Below are 24,914 nucleotides of genomic sequence, written 5' to 3'. Positions count from 1 at the left end.
TGGGCATAAGCGGTCCCTCACGTATATTGGTCCAAGGCCATTTAGGGCTTTAAAGGTCAGAACCAGCACTTTGAATTGGGCCCGGAAACAAATTGGGAGCCAGTGGAGTCGATAAAGCACAGGGGTGATATTTTACACAGTAGCAAAGAGGCGGCAAAGACAGAGTTACACATCAATCTTAAAACATGTTGCATCAAGTGTCACGGAGCAAAAGGTTTTGCTTTCATGACTGCACAGTCTTTTTAAGGTTACAATTCCAGTATCTATTTACTTGTTCTATTTAGCAAAAACCCTATGATTTTATTTTCTGGATGACATACAGACAATATTTTTTAGCAGAAAACATAGATGTTACAAGTGAAGATATATAGGCAATTAAATCAAGTATATCTTTCCCAGGAGATGCAGGTGCATGCCCAAGTGTTTGGTGGACAACAGTAATAATTTTTATATGTTATTGTGTGCAAGTCCTCTCCAGAGTGGAGGAATGGCAGGTGTAGGGATCCTGGTCAAAATAGTGAGTATGAAAAAGAGTACAGTGAGTGGGGAAAGCCCAGTCTCACCTTGCATGTGGTCAGGCCAGTCTTATTCCACTAAGTGTTAAAAACAAAGTCAACAAGAATTCAATTAAGCAGAACTTTAAAAAAAAGAGAGGGGAAAAAGCTAGGAAAAGCCACGTACCAGGCAGCAGATTATACAAAACTTAATAATTCCAGAGAGTAAGATGGCCATATTAACACATAATACAATACAGAGTTAAAAGTATCCAGTTTTAAAAGCTTATAAGAATAAAAAAAAATCTTCACCTGGCACCAAAAAGATGTTAAAGAAGGCAGCAGAAAAGCCTCTTTGGGAAAGGCATTCCATAAATGAGGGGCCACTGCTGAGAAGGACCTGTCTCTTGTGGCTCCTGCTGCATCTCAGCTTGCAGGTCTGCACTAGTAATCCCAGAGTACAGTCAAGCACACATGGGAACAGATATCTATAGATCTGTTATAACAAACAATTACTTGTCTCACAAGCTGCTAAAAAGCTCAAAATGTCAAGAATTCAAATGCCAGTGATGTTATAGAAAAGCCATTTAAGCAGTCAAGGGCTGGCAATCCTTCCACAAAAAGGGCCACCAGATCCCTGAACACCCATATTTTTAAGACTTCAGTTTTAAAACGAAATAGGATTAAAGTGCAACCCAATACACATAATTTAAAGTGAATATTCTCTACAAAAAGTGAGAAAGCATGCTAGACATCAGATAACCCTGAAGTGCTGCCTCCTCTGACAGAAAAATCCTCAAATCCAGCAAGTGCTTTTAAAAGGATATGTGGTTTGGAGCATATTAATTCAGCTAGAAATTAATTACATATTCTAGCTAAACCTGGCAACTGATCAGTGACCTGGCATAATGAAAATTCCTAATTAATGTCAATCACACTATTGCTATCGCATCACATTCAGCCATATGACCCAATTATGAAACAAAGCCCACTGTTCTTTTTATTTGTTTATATATACCCATGTTGGAAAGGACATGTATCATGTCAGGATTTCTAGGGAAAAACCAAAGGAGGAGGTCCCTCAAATTTAAGATAAAAACTTTATCAGAGGATAATTACCCTGAAATTGTTAAATAACAAACCAGAATTAATATAATAAATATAAACGTACTCCAAAATAAACCTATGGGGAGAATCTTACCAATTTTGAGATTTATGATTGGCAACATTGTCTTAAATTAGAAGGCTACAGGTAAAGAAAATTAATTATATTGTCTGTTGTAACTGAACTATAGTTTATTTTTTGTTTGCTAATTCATTATTAGTCATGTAGTGAGAATGGTTATGCTTGTCTGCTGATCTTTCCAGTAGAATTGTTTGATGAAGAATTGAAACATATTATTTGATTTATATCCTGCCCTTCCTCCCAGCAGGAGCCCAGTAGAATAATTTTTCAAGGGGAGCGCAGCCCCATCCAGGACAGGCAATTGATAATTTCTCAGACACAGCAACCACTCACCCACAGTGCAATTAAAAATTCAATTTCAACAACAAAAAACAGTTGGGACACATGCAGAGATGTGGCTAGCTCGACAAAGTAGCAGGATACTAACTTGTTCCTTTTGCTGCTGACAGTGTACAACTGTTTGGGATCGTTGTAATACAAGAAGCAGTTTTTCACATACTTGTGACTTAGATACAGGTATATCCAAAGCTCCATTAACAGTATGGCATACCTCTGCCAAAGTTTGCTTACCTTAATTCCCTACATGGATTGGGTATATGGGCACCTGCCTGCTTACTGAGGTTATCTGCCAAGGCCCTTTGCCAATAGCACCTGCCTTCAGAAGTCAGATGGGTGACACTGGCTACCAGAGAGAGACTTTTCTGTTATGGCACTGCACTAATAGAATGGCCTCCCTAGTATGGCACCTCACTGACAGAATGTTCTCCCTCTGGCCTGACACCTACTCTTGTGTTTTTTCAGTGCCAAGCACCTTTTTAAAATAAAAAAATTAAATTAAATAAATTTACGAGCTGTCTTTAATTCTACTGCTGCTGTAGTGTTTTTTTAAAAAAACTGCTCTGCTGTTGCATTGTTTTCACATAGCTTGGCAGTAGCAACACTGAAGGATGCCATATAAAAGTCTGTGAAGTAATTAAATAAAAACTTTATGCCTGACTAGCAAGCAAATAGTGGGATCAGTACTGCCCATGTTATCATCTTCATCACAGGACGTGCATGTTAAGTACACACCAATAAAACAAAACGAATACAGAAAATAACCATTGGCACGAACGCCATCCTCTGCAAACAGGAAACTGTGCCCCAGGAGGAAATGGGTCACTCATTTTTGAATTCCAACACATCTACCATGAATAGGGAAACATGTGCCCGCCCCCGCCCCGGGCAGATGCTGCTGGACTACAACTCTCACCATTTGTGACCATTGGCCGTGTTGGCTGGGGCTGATGGTAGTCCAAAAACTTAAGGACGGCCACAGATTCCCCCTGCCTGACATATACCATCCACAGTATTGGGAAGACAGTTAGCAAAGCAAACCTCATGATAAGAAAGGATATATGAACATTTCCAGCAAGTAATCTAGCGAAGAAAATCTCGGACACACACAGCGATGTCTCCCAATTCCACACTCAGGGGCGCTTCATGCTTTGTTTATCTTTACGCCAAACTCACGTCAGAACTGCAAACCGGAGCCTCTAAAGGACCATCTTGGAAATGGGCGCCATAATCAAGTGCTTCCTCAGTCCGCCCCCGCTCCCCGCCCCCGGGTACTCTGGTCTTACGGAGAGGCTCTACAACCTCACCCGCTCATTCTCCCTCTCCCCCTTCTACTCACCTGCCAGGAGAAGACCCCACAAGACTATGTAAAAAAGTAGGCAATGAAAGCGCAAGCGTGCCAGCTGCTTTTTGTAAACCAAGAGCCCGGAACAAAAACTAAAGGATACAAGAACGACCATACACCGCCGCGTCGAAAACCAAGACCGTTGAGAAGGCCAAAAACGTCTCCAAGTGCCGCCCCGGAAGAGAACAGGCAGCTGTTCCTGGTTACTTGACACGATGGGCGGGTAGGAGCAATGACGTATATTGGGTTGTTCTATTTCTGGGCAAAAGACGGGGGTGAGCGGCGAAAAGTAGAGAAGCCTCAGTAAGCCACTGTGTGGAGTGAGAGTCTGGAATTTGTTCCGAGTAGTAGCATGGTCATACAATTTCCGAAGGAGTGTGTTTGTATTAAAACTGAATTGACTACCCCTGGCGAAATCCCCTGCCCAGCTCCTTCCATACATTCCCAAGCTCGGATCCTAAGAATGGTGCACTCAAAACAGCAAGTGTGTGTATGTAGGATTGCTGCCCGTGAAATTTACGACGCTGCTCAGTGCGAAGTCAGGTCATTTTATCTAGCGCAGAACTGCCTGCCAGATGTCAAGAGCTTCGTATCTCCTGAAACCATCTTAATTTGTGATTTCAGAGATGGGACCTCATTCGAGCACTTTTTAGTCTTACTGAATAGGCGGTAATCGCGCTCTCTCTCTCTCTCTCTCTCTCTCTCTCTCTCTCTCTCTCTCTATGGTTCTTCACTAGTAAATAAAAGGCGCTCTGCACATGCTCAAGAACGCTCTTATTTATTCATATTTCTGGGGTGAGCAGATACAGAGGAGAACAGAGCACGTGTACGCTGGGCAGCCCGATCCTGTGCATACTAACGCCGAAACCGTTCAATGGAATTTACTCCCAGATATGGATTTTGTTTTGCCAAGTGCAACTTGTGTGCACACATGAGAAAAGGTGCTCCTCAAATTCCGACGTACAGGTGCTCTTCATGGCAGCTCCCATAGCCACGCCTTTTGTAAGACTACACACACACGAACTTTGACCAGTGCGGTCATGGTTTCAATACCGAGCCAGCTCTTTTCTCGCCCAACGCCCATTCTCGTTCGCTTCACTTGACTTCCAGCTTGATGAAGAGTCTGGTGGACCCAAGAAGCTTGCCCACTGCTTTGTAACATTTTGGTTGGTGGTAATCATGGGATTTAAAAAATATTATTATTATTATTATTATAAAAAATAAAAGCAGCAGTTTAATCTTTAGTCATGTATGCTAATATAACCTACCTCTTCCTCTGCTTAGCTTGGGTAGGTTGCTCTGAGGAAAAAATTATGTGGCAGAGGATTGGCAAATAGCGCCCCAGGAGACAACGTCATCGTCCCTGCTCCCTACATCACAGCACCGTTTAAATCACAGGAACCGAGCTGCCTTCATTACAACTTTCAGTCCAGCTGCAAGGCAGAAACAGATTTGTAACTCGTTTAAATTTAGGGGTTTGATTACAGGCAGGGAAATGTCCGAATTTTCAACTTCACTGTATGAAATCAGGAAATACAAATCCTAGCTTTACTTTTTTAAAAAAAAAATCCTCATCCTTTTAAACTAGTGTCAAGATTTGTCTATGTGACACTGTTTTAATTGTGTGCCCCGGCAGAGGTACGTCATGAGACCTAAGCCCCTTCAACCATAAACGGACACATCCTCCTGCCCTTTTGCAGGGTATTCCTGTAGACCTTTGGAAGCGTTTCTTAACAGGTTCCTTAAAACAGATTCGGGCCAGGGTTGTAGTCATCCGGGGTTTGGGGGGGGCTTAGATCCCTTACTTTTTTGGGAGCAGGGTCATCTCTAGCACCCTATGAGCCAATCCGCATGAAAAGGGAGTGTGTTAGCCACTGAGAAGAGTCTTCTAACATGCTTCCCTGTCCTTTCCTGCTGATTAGACTCAATCAGAGTGAAAGGAGGTGAGCAGCCACTGAGAAGACTCTTCTCAGTAGGTATCATGCTGATAGGCTCCAAGGGGCCTCTGTTGTTGTGGGAGAAGACAGTAACAAGGATTTCATTCTCAACTCAACAGCAAAGAAGTGGGGAGAGGGCTGTGGCTATCACTATCATGAAAGAAAAGCACTATATACCCATAATATTATTTAGTATTGCCAACTGTACCTGTAGTCCCGAGCACACCTAAGAATAAGACCTCTTGAGCTAACTGGACCATTTCTGCGTGACCACGTTTAAGGTTGTGCGCTCAGTGTAAAGTCCGATGGCTAACGCCCAAGAACGTCTGTGCGGAGCGTTTGTCTTTTTATCTTGCAGCCTCGTCGCATTCGACCTTACTACTTGGCATCGAGCGGCAATTCCCCAGTTCTACCACAAGAGGTCTCTGCAATACCCATCAAATACACCACACCCTGCAGTCTAATGAGAGCGAGCCGTGCGTGTTAAACCCCGCGGAACGGACAGACAGTACGGCATGCCAGTATTCTCTTGCTAAAGAGTTCAGGATTATTAAGGATTATACAGCTAGCGCAAGCGGGAAGCCTAGTTTTATTAACGCTCCAAGTAATTCAGTGAGACAAAACAAAACGCGCTCGTGGTAGGACAGCGCAAGAACCAAACTGAGAAAGGTTAATCGCTTATCTTCACTCCATCAAACCTATCGTTATTATCCTAACAGGGAATTTACATCAACAAAACCTGCTACCTGGAGATGGGTGGGGTACATGAATTTGGGTTGCCATAAATCGGAATCGACTTGAAGGCAGTCTATTTCCATTTTATAGCTTATGTGGCTGACAGTGCAATCCTGGCCACATCTACTCAGAATAAGTCCTACTGAATTTAGCGGGGTTCAAGATAAGTGGGGTTAGAATTGCAATCTCAGCCGTCTATCCTAGTGGCCCTTATCGCACCTTATGGTAGCGAATTCCCTACGTTTATCATGCACTGTGTGCAGCTGTTTCTTTTGTCTGCCTTGAATCTCCTGCCAATCAGTTTCTCTGAGTAGTTCCAATATTATAAGCAAAAAACCTTCTATCACCGTTTTTCCCAAACCACGCATAATTTTATAACTGTCTCTCAAGTTCCCCATCAATCATCATATTCCCGAACTTAATGTTCCCAAACAACCTTGATGCAGAAGAGGGCCCACCCGTCCATCTGATTCCATGGCTGCAAAGTCCAAGCACACAACAGCTACCAGGTCACCCTATCCACAGTCTTGTTGACATCTTTCAAGGACACCAAGAGCAGTGTTGACTATTCGGACTTTCAGTTCATGCCACAGGCCTCAGACCGCTTGTAGTGTAGTCTCTTTGAAATCATTATGACTACTCAAGGAGGGGGGAAAAGGAGTTTGCACTTTCAGTAGGAATTTTTGCCACTCCTACTTGTCCTTTGTTCTTCCCCAGTAGCTCGATTAGTGCCTTCTGACCTGGGGGTCTCATTTTCCAACACTATCTCCTGTTGCATTTTGGATACTATGTTCATAGGGTTTTTGTGAGAGAGCCAGTGTGGTGTAGTGGTTAAGATGCTGGACTATGACCTGGGAGACCAGGGTTCAAATCCCCACACAGCCATGAAATTCACTGAGTGACCTTGGGCCAGTCACTGCCTCTCAGCCTCAGAGGAAGGCAATGGTAAACCCCCTCTGAATACCGCTTACCATGAAAACCCTATTCATATGGTCACCATAAGTTGGAATTTACTTGAAGGCAGTCCATTTCCATTTCAGGGTTTTTGTGGTAAGAGGTATTTAGAGGTGGGTTACCAAATGAAGTAGGAGAAACTTTTCCAAATATGTCATGATGGGAGAAGTTTCTGCAGCTACTGGGAAAGAACAACAGATGAGTAGCGCTGTGACTAATTACACAACTGGGTCAAAGCCAACTGGAAGCTCAGAGGCTGAAGAGCAGAGATGCGAAAGGAGAGTCTGGAGTTTTACCATGTACACAATAGGAACATGGAATGTGAGAAGCATGAACCACGGAAAGTTAGAAATTTTCAAGTAAGAAATGGAACGCATCAACATTACAATACTTGGCGTGAGCGAACTTAAATGGACGGGAGTGGGAGGGTAGCTATGAGAGAACTAGAAAAGGCCCTCAAATGCAAAGAGGTATCGCTGAACACTGAAGTCAAGATCATTCAGACCATGGTATGCCCGATCTCTATGTATGGATGTAAAAGGTGGACAGTGAAAAATGTGGATAAGAGAAAAATCAACTCCTTTGAAATGTGGTGTTGGAGGAGAGCTTTGCGCATACCATGAACTGTGAAAAAGACCAATAATTAGGTGTTAGAACATTTTAAACCAGAACTGTCACTAGAAGCTAAAATTATGAAACTGAGGTTATCATACTTTGGACACATCATGAGAAGACAGGATTCACTAGAAAAGACAATAATGCTGGGAAAAACAGAAGGGAGTAGAAAAGGAGGAAGGCCAAACAAGAGATGGATTGATTCCATAAAGGAAGCCACAGACCTGAACTTACAAGATCTGAACAGGGTGGTTTATAACAGATGCTATTGGAGGTTGCTGATTCATAGGGTCGCCATAAGTCGTAATTGACTTGAAGATACATAACACACACATGTGGCAGTTAAAGCAGCCTTGTAGATGAGCACACAAAGTTACTAGCCTGCCTCCTTGCCCCTCTAGCTTGCTGGGATCTGATAGAGAAGGGACAGAGTGCTCCATCCCTCCTCCACCAGCCTGCTCACTCACCTGTTGCAATTCCTTCTTGTCTATGGCCACCAAGCTAGTGCTTAAAACAAGGCTGCCTGAAGGGCATAGGAGTGCTCCCACGAAAATAAAGGTGGCAACTTCAGACACCTGTGGGGATGAAACTAGGTATGACCCAGGAGATAAACAGCTAGGATCTCTTGCCTCTTTCAAGTTAATGGCTGCAACCCCCACCCCGTATCAGATCTGGACTGCAATGCTGGGGAAAAGAGGCTTCTCTTTCTCCCTGAAACTATTTTCCACTTAAAATGGTTTCCCAAGATGCTCTTTGCCTTGTGAGGGAAAATGTGCAAGTATTTGCCCTTCCTCTATTGCATAGCAACTTGGAGGGTTGAATTTTAATTGGGAAAACAGCATGGGAGGAGGGATTACACGCACACACACACACACACACACAGAGAGAGACAGCATTATAGTCCCAAGACAATTCCCCCCAGTAGCTGCTGTAAACAACATCAAAACAAAAAGAAAAACAGGAGATCCTAACAGAACTCTCCCATGCCACATCTAGTTGTGTTGTGGGCTCCCACCCCATCTAAGAGTTGATCAGCACTGTGAGAACACCTGGTAGGGCAGTGATCTTGGAATGCTAATCAGGGCTGAAGTTGTGGGACCACTGAGGAATGGGAGATGAAGGCCAGACTGGGTATCTCTGTCTCCCTAACACCTGACCCAGTTAGGGTTGCCAGGTTGGAAGAATCCCAAACCCTGAGATTTCAGGGGTGGGCCCTAGTTATGTCTTTAAGCATGATAGATTCAGCATCACAGTTGCTTGGAGCATACAGTTCAAACAAAAAAATTTATCTGATTGGAAATTAAGATAGAAATCTTAGCTAAAAGATGGTGTTCCCAGGTCCAGCTGAAGTGACAGAATCATTCCTTCTCACTTGCTTAGGGAGCCTGGGTAGGGAACATTTAATCTAATTTACCTGCTTCTGGCAAGAAGGGTTTAAGTGCCCTGAGGCCAGCCCAGTCACCAGAAGGCCATTGTAGGAATAAAGGAGTCTAGTGTCATGGAGGCGTTAGATGGGAGCACTCAGGAGTACAGATGGATCACCCTGAAGGCTGTGATTCTAAACACACTTACTAATGGCCTAATCCCCATAGAACTCAATAGGACTTACTTCTGAGCAGATATGGTTTTGATTGTGCCTTTTGTAAAGCTTACTAGGGATTCTCTGCAAAGATATCCATATTCCAGCAGGGTTGGCAATCCCCTCCCTGGAATGCCCCGTCCCTGCCTTTTAATGTGGCTGCTCCAACCTTCTTTACAGACTTGACCCTTCAATTCAAAAAGAGGTTTGAGAAATGAGTAAGAGTAAGGACATTCTCTGCCCTTTTCTGCCTACCTTCTGGGCTGCTATAAATTCAATTTGACAGCCAACCCAATTCCAGTAATAGTTGTCAGAAAGAAAATACACATAGTTTGGTCTACCTTCATAGGCAGTAGCTTGGGAACAACACTGATTGTAGCCACACTTCCCACTATGCGATTTTTTTTGCCACTATTGGGCAAGAAACAATGTATCATGCAACCAACAAGGGGCATCATCAGTGGGTGTAAGGGGGTTGAGCTGAGCACATGTTGTTGCTTCTATGCATGTAAAGGAGTGAGGTTGAAGGTAAATAGAAACAAATAGAAAAAGAAAAACAAAAGACAGTGATGATTTCCTAAATGCAACATCATACCAGCCACAACAAGATTCCTATGAGTAAGGCAGAAAACTTAGCATCCAGTCAGGATTCCTAACCAAAAACTGAAACTAAAAAAAATCCTGCCATCTAGTCAGCCAAGGTCACAGAAATCTCCATGCAGTGTAATCTGACCCGGGGGCTGCAGCTGGTGCAGAATGCTATCACGTGATTGCTGACATGAGTGAGATCCTATCAGCACATAATACCTCTGCTTTGAAATCTTCACTGGTTGCGGATTTGCTACCAGGCCAAGTTCAAGCTGTGCTTTCTATGTTATGGGTGCCACATAGTACTTGTTCTGCTCTTGTAAGAAATCAGTCCTTTAGAGGGCAGCATGTACACTTTGGAACTCCCTGCCTATTGACATTAGGCAGACACCTTCATTGTGCTCTTTTTGGCACCTGCTAAAAACATTTTTGTTTAGGCAAGCCTACCCAGGCATGTAGAAGCAATTATGTTTTTTATCTGTTTTTAATTCATTATTGGTTTTATTGTTTTGAATGTTTTTAAATACCTGTCTAACTGTTTTTGCTAATAATTTTATTGTTTTAATTCCTTCTGTAAACCACTTTGAGGGTTTTTACAATAAAGCAGTATAAAAATATTGTAAATAAAATACAATAATAAATTTTGGAGTCTCTGTGACCCTTGGGTCTCTTTCCACTTTTAGGAACAAAGGAATCTGCCTTATACCAACTCAGGCCATTTGGTACCATGTAGTTCAGTACTGATGACATGGACTAGCATTGGCTCTCCAGGATTCCAGGCAATAATCTTTTCCAGAGATTTAATTTTGGAACTTTGCATGCAGAGCATATGCCCTACCACTGAGTTAAACCCCTTCCCATTTAAAGAAGTATCTTTTAAAATTGTTCTTTTCAGTTCACTAATGAATGCACAGCACACCTAGGACAGATCCACACCATTCATTTAAAGCACATTCAACACACATTTGAAGCACATGAATCCCACCACAGAATCATGGGAACTGTAGTTTATTAAGGGTAATGGGAACTATAACTGTGAGGGGGAAACTACACTTCCCAGGATTCTTTGAGGGAAGTCATGCACTTTCAATGCAAGTTGGATGTGCTTTAAATGTATTGTGTGGATCTACTTCATAAACCTTGCCTGCATGTAAATCGTTTTAATTAATTTTTTTAAATGGAAATGAACTATAAAGTTTACTTGGTGACCATGGGCTACTCACCATCTCTCAGCCTAATCTGCCCCTCAGGATGAAAACAACAGAGGGGAACCATGACAACCCCAAGGAAGAAGAGTACACTTAAAATGTAAAGGAAATAATGTACAGCCAGTGTGAAATCAGATACTTATCAGGATATAGTATGAAGAAATATTTATATAAGCATGACTGTCAATAACGTTATTATTAATACAACCTGTAAAGATATTTATAGTGTAATCCTATGCATGTTTACTCAGAAGCAAGCCCCAATGTATTCAATGGGGTTTACTCAAAGAGGGAAGCATGCACAGAACTGCAACCTCAAGTGATAAGGAACTTCACTCACCCAACCCAAAATTCAGAATCATGCCATTTCAAGCTGTTTTGCAACTGTTTTATACTTGTTTTTATGGTTATTGGATTTTAAAGGGATTTAAAGGGATTTATATTGTGAGCTGCTTTGGTTTCCAGTCGGCAACCCTACCTCACAAGGTTGTTGGAAAGACTCCATATACACATACACTGGAGATGTAAAATACATACACCCCATATAACAGATTATTGTCAAAACCAGTCGGTCATTGCAGATTTAAAAATACAATAAAATCAGTATTAGTTTCCTACATAATAAAAGCAGTGACACACACCTAAGTAAACCCTGCCTAATTGCTTTAAAAATAGGATTGGAGAGGGAGAGAAAGATTTACAACACAAACACAATCCTTTTCTACGTTCACTCAAAAGTCCCATTAATGTACAGCACAATCCTAACCATGTCTACTCAAACGAAAGTCCAACTGAATTCAATGGGGTTTATTCCTGGTATGTGGGATTAGCATTGCAGCTTTACTTCCAGAAAAGCAAATATAGGATTAACGCTTCATATTGGGAAGTTTTTCAAAACACTCCTGTCTTCAACAGCCCAGGAAAATTTAAACTTGTTTGACTCCTCATAATTAGAAAAGCATAACACATTGTAATGGCATTTAGATCTCCTGCACACAAGAGAGAAAGATAGTGTTGCTGCTGCTGAAAGCTATAAACTTAATCAATTTATAAGATTTTTAGACAAGCAGGGAAAAAAACAGTTTTCTGGCTTTGCAATGGGTTCTAGCTATTGTCTGGAGGTCAACAAATCCCTTGTCAATCACAACCCTGACTCACTTATTGGCTACAAACTTGAAAAGGCAGGTTTAGAGCAGCCAGCTACAGGCTCATTTAACAGAAGTGCGGGGGGGGGGCTGACATTTTGGTGTATATCTTGAACCAGACCACCTAGAAACTTAATTATTTTTTAAATGAAAGCTGAGTCTACAGATTGAGATGACTCACTTGGAGACCCAGAGAGGGCCTAAAAAATCCAGAGTCTCTGGGCAAAAACTGGAGACCTGACAACCCTATTCCACATACTTATTTTGGGACTGTTTTGGTGAGAGCATGATAATGTAGTTTGGCAGCTGTGTGGAGAACAGAATGTTCTCTGGGCTGCCATTAGGATGACAATCCTACACATGCATACTTGGGTGGTAAGCTCCATTGAAACACACCTAGGATTAAACTGTGTAGCATTACCTTTAAGGTTATTTGCAAAGGAAGGCAGTTTATTTAAAGCAAAACAGAAAACTAGAAAACGTACAGAGCAATCCCTCTCCCTTAATTCATATATATACTCATAAATCATATGTTTCTTGCCAGCCTTAGGATGGGATCTTGTCGGAAACCATGGCGGGGGGGGGAGTGCCTTTCCCTGATGCTACTAAAAACAGCTAATCATGAACGACACCAGGGTCAGTAGTTCCTTTCTAGCAACACTGAGAATGAAATGAAGCAAAAGGAGGAAACTGTCTTTCCAGCTATAATTCATGAGACGCTAAACATTTAAGAGAAAAACAAGGCCTTCACTATGAATTAAAGGCTGCCAAGATGCAGTTTTAAGCACTCCCTTTTGGAACAAAGCAAGATCTGTTGCCGTCTGAGGTTGTTGTTCTTCTTAGAGAAGATGGTTTGTTTGGGAATTGTAGGAAGAGGGGAAGGAGGCCAGGAATTAGAGAAGGTAGTGTAGACCTCATCATCCCCAAGTACTAGTGCTTCATCTACTGTGGAGTCCCTGTGGGATCATCCTAAGGTCACCACAAGTTTTCTACTTGTGTCTGTTTTTGTGCCTGCGCCAGAACCTTGAATTGCAGAAATATAGCAGACACAGCTTTTCCAGGCATGGAGATAAGAATGCTCCACCTGTGAAATTTCAGCCTCTTGGGCTGATGTTATAAACACAGAAGCAGGTCCAGTTAAAAAAAAAAGCTGGTGATGACAAAAGGCAGCTGATATCTCACGAGAAATTTTCTGAGATGAAAAACATGGCAGAGACAAATGTTACAATGTTTTTCTCAAATCTGAGTGAGAAACTTCAGAACAGTGCAGTACTGTGGGCTTCACCTATACGTCCAATAAAAACCAACATAGGAGTAGACCGTTTCAGTAGATAGATCAAGGGTGGGGAAGCTGTGGCCCTCCAGAAGTCACTGGACTGCAACTCCCATCAGCCCTAGCCAGCATGGCCAATGACCAGCACGAATGCTGGGAGTTGTAGTCCAGCAACATCTGGAGGTCTATAACCTCCTCATCCCCAGATATATGTCTGTCTGTCACTCTAATCCTAAAATGGTCAAAACCCAAAGGACTTCTGTTCCAAAGGAAGTATTTTAGAATGGAGCTAAAGTTACGCACCAGACCAAGGATATAATCTCTCCAAGTCTTGCATTTAATTTCTGTAGGACTTCTGCATAAGCCTCTACACTAGGGATAGCAGGCGACCTGTGGCCCTAGGGCCATGGGCAGCCCTTGGCCTACTTTCTTGTGGCCCTCTTCAAGCAATCAAGCAAGAGTGATCCGTCCTTTCCCTTGATAGCACATTGGACCGGAAGAAGGAGAGAAAGGGAGTGGCCCTGCCTGTCGCCGGCATGCGGCCCCTAACAGATTGCCCACAAGGGAATGCAGCCCTCATCAGAAAAAAAGGTTCCCCACACCTGCCCGATAGGGAGATGGTAACGAATCAGTGCGTTTCAGACAGTCCATATGCACAGGGCACCCCCCCCCATTTCTTTGCACTACATCCTTGATAGCACCTCTGTTGAATAAGGGGAACAAATGGTGGAGGAGCTGATTTACGCTCTCTGGTTTTCATAACTGGCCTTTTAAAACCCAAATTGTTGGCCATGGGGTATGGAGTACTTAAAGCTGCTTGTTACTATCTTTTCATTGTTGGGCAGGCTTGTGAGTTCACCTGACACTAGTCACCTTGGAATGGGATTCTCCAGGCTCTGGGGGAGGTGAACCTGGGCCCCACCGTCTGTCTGCAGTACAGCGGTTCTTGTCGTAACACTGAACCCCTACAACATGGGTGCATCCTTTGTGCCCTGACCCCCACAGTATAACAAGGCTCTACTGTATATATAAAAAGGTAGAAAATGTGGACAGTATCTACTGAGCAGTATCTGCACAGCTTTGTGAGATTTCTGTGTTTCTAATGCATTTTAAATCAACCGAGAGCCCAAGCAGCAGACAGTGTAGAAATTTGATGGTCTTTCATGAGATTTAATATTTATTTCATTGTCAAACAAACAATTCAAAATGTAATGTATAAACCCTCATGCGGGGCATGTCTGTACAACAGTGTCTCATCACGGAAGGTGGCAATCATGCCACAATATGTTTATTTCCTCACAGGTCCCAAATGATTCAACTCCTCTACCTCTGCAGAAGCAATTCCTTTCAAAATGCTTTTTGGGCATCCAGAGGGCCAGTGGTTCAGCCCTCACAGTTTGTAAATGATATGAAGGCCCAGCACATTAAAAAAACCTATCTTTTCTGTACTATACCCCAGTATACTATGCTTTGCTGGGTTACTTTATCAGGAAGTGGATGCCATACTTTTTCCGACCAACCTATCATGACTTTCATGAGATTTTATTGTAACGCTACCAATTTCTAGTTTAAATTATTGCATGGTTTAAACTGTATACATATAACACATGTAGAGTTCATAATACTGTTGCACGCCTCCCCAATCTCTGAGAGGTGAGATTTCCGGGGTCCCTGCGCTCATCCAGGGTTTGGTTTCCTTTGGGAAAAAAGTCAGTGGAGACTGTGGTGTCTTTATGAAATACGATTTATTTATTTACACACATTCCAACCTGAGCTTAGGATAGAGGGGTTCAAGGCATCAGCAGTCCAATATCCAGCTTTTCCATCTGGGTTGCAGGAGGCATCCTAAAGCCATGGTGCAGAGAGATAGTCTCTCTGCCTGCCTCCAGGCCCAGCCATTCTCTAGATACTTCTAAAAACACTCAAAGCACAAACCTCTGCTAGCCGCCAGGAGGGGCGGGGAAGGCTCTCCTGAAGAGTTTCAACGACAAAAGGGTCTTCCTGGCCCATTCACCAGTTGCTGAGCAACTGATAGACCCATTATCCTACCTGGCCACTCTATTAGCTTAACAAAAGACTCATCTGACCTGAAGACTGAGTTCCTCATTCCAAGGCACAGGATTCCAAATCAGAGGTTGGAAGGGGATCCACAGGGATCATCCATTCCAACCCCAAACTCAACAATACGTTTGCACATTTTATGGAACTAGATGAGTCAGGAACTAGATTTTTGTCCTTATCCTGCTATTGATTCTTCCCCAAGATTTAATTTAAAAAAGTCAAATTGGGAAGGGGGAGTTATTAATCCAGCATTTGGGCTGGACAGGTGTAAATATTAACTAACAGAGCAATCCAACTCAGGTGAAGCCGGCAGAAGGGGTGCCAATGGAAAAGGAGCCAGTGGGAAGGTCCAGAGCACCGAATTGTCGTTTGGGACCCTCCAGGATGGCTGAACAACAGCTCAGCTGTGAGCTGCGTGCAGGGACTGGAAAGTACAAGCTGGCTCTCACGAATACCCCTACCGGGGAGTAAGCACTCTCCATAGACAACTATTGTAATTATTTTCTTAGACCAACCTTTTTCCCAGCATAACTTTGGCCCGGATTGGGACTTGCTTGGGTGTGGCCTGTGCCCTCCCCTTGACCCCTCCTCTGAGATGCCCCCGAAATGCCCCTTTTTCAGGCATTATGCCAGCTTTTGCTGGCTCCCCTTCTGCCAGGGTGAGCTTCCCTGGCGGGCTCCCAGCTGAACCAGCAGGGTCCTGGCTCTGCCGTGGCTAAACCAGGATGAAGGCTGAGGGATGGCTGATAAGGCAGACTCCTGGCTGAGCCGGTAGGGTCCTGGCTCCACCACTGCTGAGCTGGGATAAGGTTTTTCTGCCAGCGGAGCTCAGCTGAGCCAGGAACCTGGCGGCACAGTCGGGGGTCCGCCATATCCACCTCCCCTTAGCCTGGCGTAAATAGCAGTTGGATTGTGCCCTAAACCACAAAAAATTGCTGGAATGCTATTTGTATACTCTGTCTCTAGAGGTGTGAAGTGGGGACACATTTCATCCATCCCTCTCTAAAGAATGTGAGAGCTTTTTCAGTCATTTTATGTTCTAGATGTTGGAGCACACAACATGGACATGTAAAGCTGTAAAAAGTTCTAGTGAAGTGAAGCAATGAGAATATGCAGGACAGTCTCTGAAGATGGTTCAGAAATGGCTGTTTATTCAGAATATGGCTGCTAGACTGTTAACTGGGATCAGGCATTATAAGGTTGCTTTGTTGTTGCTGCACCTGCTGCACTGGCTCCTGGTTCATTTCCAAGTCCAGTTCAAGGTCTTGAGGTTTAAAGCCCTTCAAGACCTGGGGCTAGGGCACCTGACTCCAAATGTGCCTGACGGTAATTTGGGATCATCATCAGAGGCTTTCCTCGAGGTTCCCCACTGTCTGAAATGCGGTGGAGAGAAAGCCTTTTCAGTGGTGAGGCCCTGGCGTTGGAACACTCATCCCAGAGCAGCTTGCTTGGTGCCCATTTTCCAATTGTAAGCAAAGGCCTTTTTATTTTCCCTTGATCTGTTTTATTTGGATTATTTTGATACTATTTTTATGCTGCTTCTATAGATTTGCTGTTTTTAGCTTATTTTTATGTATTAGTTATTTTATAGTGTTTTTAATGTTTTGTTGTTAGCTGCCCTGATAATGTACTTAAAGGGCAGGATATACATCTTGGAAAACTGACTGCCTTCAAGTCAATCCTGACTTATGGCGACTCTGTGAACAGGGTTTTCATGGTAAGCAGTATTCAGAGGGGGTTTACCATTGCCTTCCTCTGAGGCTGAGAGGCAGTGCCTGGCCCAAGGTCACCCAGTGAGTTTCCTGGCTATGTGGGGATTTGAACCCTGATCTCCCAGGTGGCAGTCCGATGCTCTAACCACTACACCACACTGGCTCTATATAAATAATAAAATAAACTCTGGTTACAGTCCAAGTCTAATCACACATGTTGCATGTGATTAGCAGCCACAGACACAACTGCATTTCCCCAGCCCCTCCTATCAAATTCATCATCAGGTGAGCATATAGATCTCTTTTGAACAACATTATCCAGTTCTGGGAAAGGGTCACAGCTCAGTGGCAGAGCATGACATGCAAAAGGTCCCAGGTTTAATCTCTAGCATCTCCAGATAGGGCTGGGAAGTACTCTGGTCTGCAACCCTGTACAGTCAGTGAAGAGTAAACAATACTGAGTAAAAAGAAACAGTGGTCTGACCCAGCATAAGGCAACTTCCTACAACAAGTGGACTAGATCTCACGAATGCTTGGGCTGTTTGACTTCTCTGGTAAAATAGGAAGTTGTGAGCTTTCAGAGCCCCAAACCTACAAAGCATATTGTTCTGATGAACTGAAGAAGTGCACCAGATTGACATTAATCGATCAGAGGTGGTTGACTTAACTCAAACTATATTATGGGAAATACATTCATCAAGATGCTTACGTACGTCTCTCATCTTTCAAAATCATTTTTACATAGTTGTTTTCTAAGCAGAAAAGTTGCCTCTTTCCCAGCTAAACACTACCAGCTAAACATGCTGGAAACATGGCCACAATCTGGAAAAAGTACATGAATATCTTGCTAAGTAAATTTAGTAATATATTGCTTTATTATTTGACTAAAAGAATTAAATATAAATGAGCAATTATTGCATTTCCAATAAGTCCAAGGCGGCTAACACCACAAGCTGAAATAATAACAATTTTCAATAAAGTTTCACAACAGCAAATACAATAAAGCAACCATAAAACACTATAGCATCAGAGAGGTAAAATACAAACCAACATCATAATTACTTCTTGGACATTACAGCAACTGATGTCTGTAGTCCGTAACTGTAAGATATACTTTGGCTTTGACTAAAAAAATACCATTATCTTCATGCAGAGGATTTGAATCTGCTCCAGTCTCCGATGTGCTCTCTCCAGTGTATGGTCACACACAGAGAAAACATTGGGATAATTAGAACTACAGACACATTTCCCACATAAACCCAATCATGGAGTGTTCATTTTTATTGTTGGGCTGTAAGAGTTTTTCTGAGAGTCACATTAAGGCAAATAAAGTCCAGATCAGTTGAGACTGTTAACTTTAACAGAGATCTCCACATTAAATTGGACTGAAATTCAAAGGCCATTAAATGGGAAACCTATCCTTGTTCTCTGAGGCCTCCATCCTTCCGAGATCGGGTGGTCCCTGCTCAGCTAACAAGCTCTCTGGGTGGTCTTGTGCAAGTTGCTGTCCCTCAGTCTTTTACCTACAGTACCTCATACAGTCGCTGATGTGGATCAGTGAGCAACAAACTGAACTGAAAACCGAGAAGAGCTAAATGTGACAAATAATAAGCTTTATATGAAGATGGGGGGGGAGGAAGCTGGGCAGAAAATTTTTCCTTTTGAATTTGAAACTGGGGTCTAGGGGCTTCTGAGAATGTGTATATGTGATTCACAGCACAAGTGAAATACTACAGCAAGGGGGAAATTCTCATTATTTCTGCTTTCCTAGTAACTATTTGATACATATTCCTTAACAAAACACATCCTTTTACGAAGATGTATCACAAAATGTGATGCCAATACTACAAGCATTCAGTTCCCTTTTGCAGCCGTTTTGCACCTATATCTTCACAACAGGCATGTGAGGTAAGTTCAGCTGAGGGCTGATGACTGGCCCAAGGCAGGAAGTGAGTAAAACAATGATAAGTCAGTATAAATGTGAAAGTATGCATGTTTGGAGTGCTTTTTTCAAGACTGGCAAACTGGCTTTTGTTTGTTGGAAAAAAAAAACACCAGGAGTGTAATGTAGCAATCATAGCATGGAGGGGGGGAATGCCTCCTTTCCCAGCTATGTGTTTTTATTTTTTGAGTCTCGTTGTAGCTTTATTGCCTGTGCTTTAATACAAATTATGCAGTTACAGATGCTAATTTTTAAAATATATATCAAGTTGTCCAAGAGTTTTCTTGCTTTTGTTTTTACAATATGGTAGAGTGGAACGAAGTGTTCCCATGGGGGGTGAATATGGGGTTCTTAGGGGTCAGTTGGTGCTGCTGGTATAACCCAATGAATGGTGGTGGTGGTTGCATTTGAAATCCCCCATCTTTAATACCATGCCTGGCTTTGCACTGAATGGAGCATTGCCAGCCTAAGATCAGCAGATGAAAAATCTACAGTAACATAACCCATTTGTAGCTCATGAAACTTGAACTCTTTGCATGGATTAAGGCTGGTGTTGAAGGACAGCAGTGCTCTCGGGTCTTTAACAGCTATGCGGCAGGCAATTATTAAACAGGGTAAGCCTTTTCTAGGAGGGAACTACAATTATGGGAAAGGCTTCACCTGTTGATATTCTGTCTGTTGGGTATCTTATTACTTGTGTGTGACCCCTGAATTATTTTTGGGCACTCCTCTCCCACCTGCAAAAGAGGGAACACATTTGCATAAGACATATAGTGTATGCAAAGGTATGCCTTCTTTTGTGAGTGCAGCAGGGGCCCCAATCCACATGCAGTATACTCACACTGGGCCCCAAAAATCTTTTTTGGTACCCCTGATGGGGAGCATCAGGCGGGGGGGCAAATGCAGCCCTCGCGTCGCCTCTGGTCCTCAGAACTCTCCCATGCCATTCTTCTTTGACCCTGCTTCGTACCCCAAATATTTTGGCCTGGCTGGAATGTGCCCTTGAACAATAATACAGTAGGGAACTGCTTTACAGTGTTCCACTTTAAGGCGTTCCACTGATGTGGCAGCTTTCGTTTTTAATTTAAAAGCTATTTTTTTCTCTTTTGCGGCGTTTTGCACCGTTTTCACATCATTTTCGTGCGACATGGCCCATTAAAGTCAATGGAGTTCCGCTTTACAGTGTTTTCTGCTTTATGGTGGGGGTCCGGAACGGAACCCGCTGTATAAGCGGGGCCCTACTGTAATACCTCTTGCTTGTCTGGATGGAGAATAGAGCTGTTGTGTGTAGAAACTAGCCTACTGCACAAAGGGGAAATTTATACTTATTGCTTCACCCACTTTTGCCTCTGGCCCTGCCAACCACTGTCATATGGCCCTCAAAAGATTTCCCAGAAGTGAATGTGGCCCCCAGTCCAAAAAAGATTCCTCGTCCCTGCTTATGGGGGGGCTCCTATTCTGCCCGATCAATTAAAAGTGAAAAGACTGCCATTCCAGACCCAACTATTTGGGAGGGTTAAGTCCCTAATGATTTGTGTGGAGTTTACTCCAAGCTTCTTTGCATCTGTCTTCACAGTGGAAGATATAGGGCAGATCCCTGAACCTGAACTAACATTTGCAGGAAGGGATTCTGAGGAACTGAGACAAATAGTGGTAACGAGAGAGGAAGTTCTAAGCTTAATGGACAATATAAAAACTGACAAATCACCGGGCCCGGATGGCATCCACCCGAGAGTTCTCAAAGAACTCAAATGTGAAATTGCTGATCTGCTAACTAACATATGTAACTTGTCCCTCAGGTCCTCCTCCGTGCCTGAGGACTGGAAAGTGGCAAATGTAACGCCAATCTTCAAAAAGGGATCCAGAGGGGATCCCGGAAATTACAGGCCAGTTAGCTTAACTTCTGTCCCTGGAAAACTGGTAGAAAGTATGATTAAAGCTAGATTAACGAAGCACATAGAAGAACAAGCCTTGCTGAAGCAGAGCCAGCATGGCTTCTGCAAGGGAAAGTCCTGTCTCAGTAACCTATTAGAATTCTTTGAGAGTGTCAACAAGCATATAGATAGAGGTGATCCAGTGGACATAGTGTACTTAGACTTTCAAAAAGCGTTTGACAAGGTACCTCACCAAAGATTTCTGAGGAAGCTTAGCAGTCATGGAATAAGAGGAGAGGTCCTCTTGTGGATAAGGAATTGGTTAAGAAGCAGAAAGCAGAGAGTAGGAATAAACGGACAGTTCTCCCAATGGAGGGCTGTAGAAAGTGGAGTCCCTCAAGGATCGGTATTGGGACCTGTACTTTTGAACTTGTTCATTAATGACCTAGAATTAGGAGTGAGCAGTGAAGTGGCCAAGTTTGCTGACGACACTAAATTGTTCAGGGTTGTTAAAACAAAAAGGGATTGCGAAGAGCTCCAAAAAGACCTCTCCAAACTGAGTGAATGGGCGGAAAAATGGCAAATGCAATTCAATATAAACAAGTGTAAAATTATGCCTATTGGAGCAAAAAATCTTAATTTCACATATACGCTCATGGGGTCTGAACTGGCGGTGACCGACCAGGAGAGAGACCTCGGGGTTGTAGTGGACAGCACAATGAAAATGTCGACCCAGTGTGCGGCAGCTGTGAAAAAGGCAAATTCCATGCTAGCGATAATTAGGAAAGGTATTGAAAATAAAACAGCCGATATCATAATGCCGTTGTATAAATCTATGGTGCGGCCGCATTTGGAATACTGTGTACAGTTCTGGTCGCCTCATCTGAAAAAGGATATTATAGAGTTGGAAAAGGTTCAGAAGAGGGCAACCAGAATGATCAAGGGGATGGAGCGACTCCCTTACGAGGAAAGGTTGCAGCATTTGGGGCTTTTTAGTTTAGAGAAAAGGCAGGTCAGAGGAGACATGATAGAAGTGTATAAAATTATGCATGGCATTGAGAAAGTGGATAGAGAAAAGTTCTTCTCCCTCTCTCATAATACTAGAACTCGTGGACGTTCAAAGAAGCTGAATGTTGGAAGATTCAGGACAGACAAAAGGAAGTACTTCTTTACTCAGCGCATAGTTAAACTATGGAATTTGCTCCCACAAGTGGCATTCATGGCCACCAGCTTGGATGGCTTTAAAAGAAGATTAGACAAATTCATGGAGGACAGGGCTATCAATGGCTACTAGCCATGATGGCTGTGCTCTGCCACCCTAGTCAGAGGCAGCATGCTTCTGAAAACCAGTTGCCAGAAGCCTCAGGAGGGGAGAGTGTTCTTGCACTCGGGTCCTACTTGCGGGCTTCCCCCAGGCACCTGGTTGGCCACTGTGAGAACAGGATGCTGGACTAGATGGGCCACTGGCCTGATCCAGCAGGCTTTTCTTATGTTCTTATGTTCTGTGCAGTGCCATATCCCTCTCTAGCATGTGCTTCAGCATAGGACAATAGTGTGAGCCATTGTTCCCACATCAGCTAATAGTCACAATCCAGTGGTGGCAGACACAGATAAGGTGGCCAACTGTACTGAAAAGAAACAGTGTGACCTGCTCTTGTGCCTTCAAAAGCACCTTGATCTACAAAAATCAGGCAATCCTTTTCACAGCATAGCAATGAACATCGCCTGCTAATACTTGCACATTGTGCTGCAGTTAAGCAGTGACAGTGACCACCTGAAAAAACGTTATCCATCATCCTTCAACAAAACCAGTTCCTTTTCTTTACTGGTATGTAACGGAAGACCTTGTGCATAAATACTAAACTCTGTTAACTCATGCAAAGGGATTTAAGTCGTTTGGGCTTAGTTATTGCAAATCCCTGCAAAAGACAATTAGTCTAATCTCATTTACAGTGGTTCTAAACCACTGTAATTCCGTGACTTCAGTGGTATTACTCTGCATGTATGCCAGCAGAACTAGATTAACCAGTAAGTAAGTGATGTTTTGTACAAGTGCTGGCCTCTCACTCTCTGTGTATGTGTGTATGTAACATTTTGTATTGGCCAAATAAGTCTATAGTAATGCCCTCCAAGTAAATAGTATCCAGAATAGACTAGTAATATTTTCAGCCAATTTTAACAGTAGCCTACCTGTCGATTTGCCAATACCACAGGTGGCTTGCTCCAGTGAAACTGCCATATGGAGTAAGCAAAAAACCATCCAAAGAAATTAGAAAACAGTTCTCCAGTGCTGTTGTGGGAGATAAAGAAACGTTGGTTCAAATATTAGCAAGCAAATTTAGGTGAGATCTCAGGACACATGTCTTAACTGCAAGACTAGGTAGACAACATGGAACAAGAGATCCAGGACAGTCATGGAAACTCCTTCCCAAGAGATTTTGAGACGGAAACTCTGAAGGAGCATCTCGGGTTGCTACTTTTCTTTTCCTTTTTGGTAAGTCTCCTATGACACAAGCGTTTGCTAAAAAAAATTTCCAAACTCTTTCAAACACTTCCTTTTGGAAACAGAATAAATGCTCGGAAATGTATTTAATTTGCCTAATTCAACCTGGTTGCAGAATTCCACTTTCTTTGGCACTGAATCTAGATTTGCTTGGCAGCAAGTATGTATGCCAGTCACTAAAGCATATGGCATCTGAAAGCAAAGTGTTTCTAAAGGCAGGAGAGGATACGTGTTAGAAGCAGCAGATTAACTGGCTCTGAGGGGCAAACGTGCATCTTAAAAAGCAGCGAGCAAGCCAGGAATTAACTAAATAACCCAGAGAGAGCACAGAATGCATAGCAGAACAGTTAGCCCTCCCTTCCTTCTATACACAGATGCTTCTCAGAGTAAATGGGAAGAAATTGCGAGGTCCAGATGCTCCTCTATCTTTCAGTTACATAAAAAGGTTTTCCCACCACAGTTGCTACAATGATAGAAGCTGCAATTGGTGGAATTTCCCCTTCTATGCAACTCCTCAAGGTACAGGAAGCCTCACAAGGCCTGAACTCAGCAGCTCTAATGGCCTGGATCAATCTTTGCAGAGAACTCCAAAAGACTCCTGCATACAGCAACTAATGTAGGGAAGGAAATGCCTTGTCTTGGCTCACCAAGCTCCTTTGGCCCAACTCAAGATGTACCCCAGGGAAAAGGGATCCAGAATGCCCTGGGGTGCCATTCGGGTGTTTGCATGAAAAGGTTGGTCACTCTCTAGCCCCTCCTTCCCTGTTGTACCCTCTGACAACCCTCCAGCTGAGCGCCCCCAGGACTCTTCCTTCGGCAGCAGTGATGAAAAGGAAACCATTCACTGCTATCTACCAGCGAAGGGGAAAGGGCAGGGGCTGGAAATGCCCCAGGCTGGCAATCTGGGTGACTGACTGATGATGTCAGGGGTTTATTTTGGACTGTTTGTCAGGAGGAGCATCAGTCCCAACCAGGACAAATGCTGAGCTCCAGAAAGAAGCTGCCGGTTCAGCTCAAGCTTTGGATGGGGAGTGGGAGGAAAGAGGTGGATGAGGGTAGGATGTGGCAAGATGGGGCGGGGCGACTGCTGGCGATGGAATAGAAGAAGAATGTCCCAGGGTGGGAACTGGGAAAACAGCAGAGGAGTGAAATCAGGCGGCAGAGAGCTTACTGGGAAATGGTGAAGGTAAGAGGGCAGGAGGCCACAAAATAAGCAATCAACTTTCCCACATTTCAGCACACTTGGAGAGCAATGGATAAGCCTCACCCTGGAAAAACCCATGCCCTTTTTAATTTGGCATTACCACCATGGATAATTCAGCATTGCCACCCATGTCCCATTCCTCTGAAGTGAGGTAAGGGCCAGAAGTCCACAGCCATTTCACTCTGCACCTGTGTATGTTGTGCACCACACTACAGATCTCTTA

At 43.4% G+C, this 24,914-nt stretch overlaps 1 protein-coding gene and 1 long non-coding RNA gene across 4 annotated transcripts in view; both read right to left on the bottom strand.

The window, feature by feature from the left end:
* The window catches only part of PHRF1 (PHD and ring finger domains 1), a 41,715-nt gene extending 38,147 nt beyond the window's left edge, over positions 1-3,568 (bottom strand). For 2 of the 3 annotated variants that reach the window (XM_061609998.1, XM_061610000.1), the window contains exon 1: positions 3,356-3,568. The gene's annotated coding sequence lies outside the window, so the exon portion shown is untranslated. Of the gene's footprint in view, positions 1-806; positions 939-3,355 lie in introns of all 3 variants that reach the window. The other variant, XM_061609999.1, reaches the window with a different exon arrangement.
* Positions 3,569-4,126: 558 nt separating this feature from the next.
* LOC133376957 (uncharacterized) lies at positions 4,127-5,620 on the bottom strand. The gene is made up of 3 exons (XR_009760587.1): positions 5,507-5,620; positions 4,630-4,794; positions 4,127-4,512 (listed from the first exon to the last, which is right to left on the bottom strand). It is a non-coding gene; the product is annotated as an uncharacterized LOC133376957 (long non-coding RNA).
* Positions 5,621-24,914: the final 19,294 nt, after the last annotated feature.

The sequence above is a fragment of the Rhineura floridana genome, chromosome 2 (assembly GCF_030035675.1).
Source record: "Rhineura floridana isolate rRhiFlo1 chromosome 2, rRhiFlo1.hap2, whole genome shotgun sequence".
In the NCBI taxonomy this organism is placed as follows: Eukaryota; Metazoa; Chordata; class Lepidosauria; order Squamata; family Rhineuridae; genus Rhineura; species Rhineura floridana.
This window is presented reverse-complemented; position numbering and strand designations above follow the sequence as displayed.